The 2,522-nt window shown below is 39.0% G+C and overlaps 1 long non-coding RNA gene across 1 annotated transcript; it reads right to left on the reverse strand.

Moving 5' to 3' along the window:
- Positions 1-431: 431 nt before the first annotated feature.
- LOC110533006 (uncharacterized) lies at positions 432-1,968 on the reverse strand. The gene is made up of 3 exons (XR_002474914.3): positions 1,635-1,968; positions 965-1,011; positions 432-830 (listed from the first exon to the last, which is right to left on the reverse strand). It is a non-coding gene; the product is annotated as an uncharacterized LOC110533006 (long non-coding RNA).
- Between the last annotated feature and the right edge of the window lie 554 nt (positions 1,969-2,522).

A 2,522-nucleotide genomic window follows, 5' to 3' on the forward strand; every position in this document is an offset into this window, starting at 1 on the left:
CAAAATTGTATATCATACACTGCAATTGGAGGAAACATGGGTAAGTAATGCTGCTTTAAAAATTGATAAACTTCAAATCCCATTTAGGAGAAAAGGACATTCAAACATTTTGCTGTGATTTTCACACATCCTCTACATTAATACTTGGGAAACATATATTTAGAAAAGGAATACTTTTCTATAGGAATACTAATACCAAGTTACCCCATTAGGCAAACCATGTACAGTATTACATTGCCTATTGTTGTATAATAAAAATTACCTTTTACATTGAACAGCTACAGTGCTGTTCTTTGTTTACGCCCATTTAGCATCGTTCACACACTAACGGCTTAGACCTAGCCGTCTCTTTAAAAAAATCACATTGGAACACATGTGACCATGGCAATGTGCTAAAGCAGTGAGGTAGTGCTTAAAAAACAAAGACAATATTTCAACAATACTTTATTAACTTCAAGTGCTAAAGGTAGTAGCCTGCAATTACAAAAAACTTAAAAACACACAAACACAAAGGCTTAGGTAAAAACAATATATTGACCTAGGCCTATATCACAAGATCCTTAGAATAACTTTGGTTCAGGTCATGTTATGATATGAACAAAGGAATCTAGCCTGAGAGCATATATTCTATTCTGCCCTTTGGATCAGGACATATAATGTCCATGGCCTTTTCATTGCAAAAGTCCTGATCTTCTCAAAAATATGTTTGCCGGGTTGTGTCCAGTCCAGGGGATGCATTCACATGTCTGGGAGGAAGGACGTCAACGTTGCACAGCAGCTGTAACCTGGTTCCATCTGAGTGAAAGCTCCATGGCCACAACACCACCAGGCTCCAGACAACCAAAGTTGTATAGGAGGAAAACAGAGAAAAAAATAGACAAGACATGAATACCTTGCATACCAGCAATAACATTCATTGACCCCCAAATGCAACCTATAAACTTAAAGTACAAAAACAAAATACCTGATGTGTTGCATCTCCTTTTGCTGGTGGCGGAGAGCAGGTTTATGCTGAAAGACCACAAAAATGTGTTAAGAGATGAATGAATTAATGTCCTATAGCTTGTTATTGCTTGTCGACTGCTACAGCTGTACTTACACGCCCTGTAACTGCTTCCAGCCCAACAAAGCAGACACAAGATAACTAGCTAGATTTAGCAAACATTCATAATTACCAACTGGTAAATGGTAATGATCAAGTTAGCAAGCTAGTTGAACATTGCAAAAAAAAAATTACATCTATAATCCAATAGTTAGCTAGCTATTTAGCGATCATTTCATCGTGGCTAGCTAACTCGCCAATTTACAATGTGTCCCTATAACGTAACATGCGGTTTGATAAGCTTGTTAATCGATTAGTTTTTGTACCACAATGGCTATTTTCTGTAGCTAGCTAGTTAAAAACGGGCAAATATGAAAAATAGTATCATCATGTTAGCACATCACCATTCAACATTAACAGAAGAATGCAATTGGCCAGCTCAGCTAGCAGGGTTAGCTGGGTTAACAATGGATAAAGCAAGCTATAACGGTGCCTGTATGCAACTGTCTAGCTAGCTAGCTATATAGCTAACAATGAAAACAACTTTGATACAGTTGAGACGTTGGCATTTTAACAGTAGACTCTTTCTTACCAGTGTATGGATTATGATGATTCACGGCAGACTGAAACACTTTCAAAATAATCCTTCCCACTCTGCTTCAACCAGTCCAGACTGCTTTGGGCCGTTCGCGAACGAGTCTTGTAGGTGAACGTTAGGAGCCGGCTCGCATTTCAGAAAAGCCGAATCTATTTATAAAATTTGAAACGAAAATTAAGATATAAATATTCAAAATATTTAAATGAACATAATTAACTAATTAAAATAAGAAAAAAAAAATAGGCCTAAATGCTCAAGTGCAAATACATTCGTTCTGACTGTCTGCTCAGACAAACAGCCTCACCTGTTGTTCCTGTCAATCAGACACGCAGTGTCAACCAATGAACCAAAGATGCGTGAGGGAGGGCCGAGCCAACTCACTCACAGTCACACACTTAGCAGCGGAGGAGAAAGGAAGGACAGCTGTGAAAACAACAGCTGGAAAATGAGTCGGAAGCACAGGAGCATTTGGATGCATTTTAATAATGTAGACAATGTTAGAGCAGTGTAGTGTAGAATTTGCCAAAACAAATTCTCATATAAAGCCGGCTCTACGCACAACTTACACCGGCATATGCGAACTGTGCACCCAACTGTGAAGCTAGCTGTAGCGGAGCTTGAGAAACTAACGGGCCTGTTAGTGATAGTGGTGGAGCCAGCACCTCCACACGTGGAGATGTATCCACTCAGTCAAGTAGGTCTACTCCGTGACCCACAGCAACACAGTCTTCTATGTACCAGTTTATGCCAAAGTCCATGTCTGTAGTAAAACAAGGCCAAATTGATATTCCATAGGCTAAAACTATTGCCACCGATTTCCAACCATTTTAGATTGTGGAGGACAGAGGTTTTAGAAATTATAGCAAAAGTCTAAATCCAATG

Source organism: Oncorhynchus mykiss, chromosome 9 (assembly GCF_057628025.1).
Source record: "Oncorhynchus mykiss isolate SJ-2025 chromosome 9, ASM5762802v1, whole genome shotgun sequence".
NCBI lineage: Eukaryota > Metazoa > Chordata > Actinopteri > Salmoniformes > Salmonidae > Oncorhynchus > Oncorhynchus mykiss.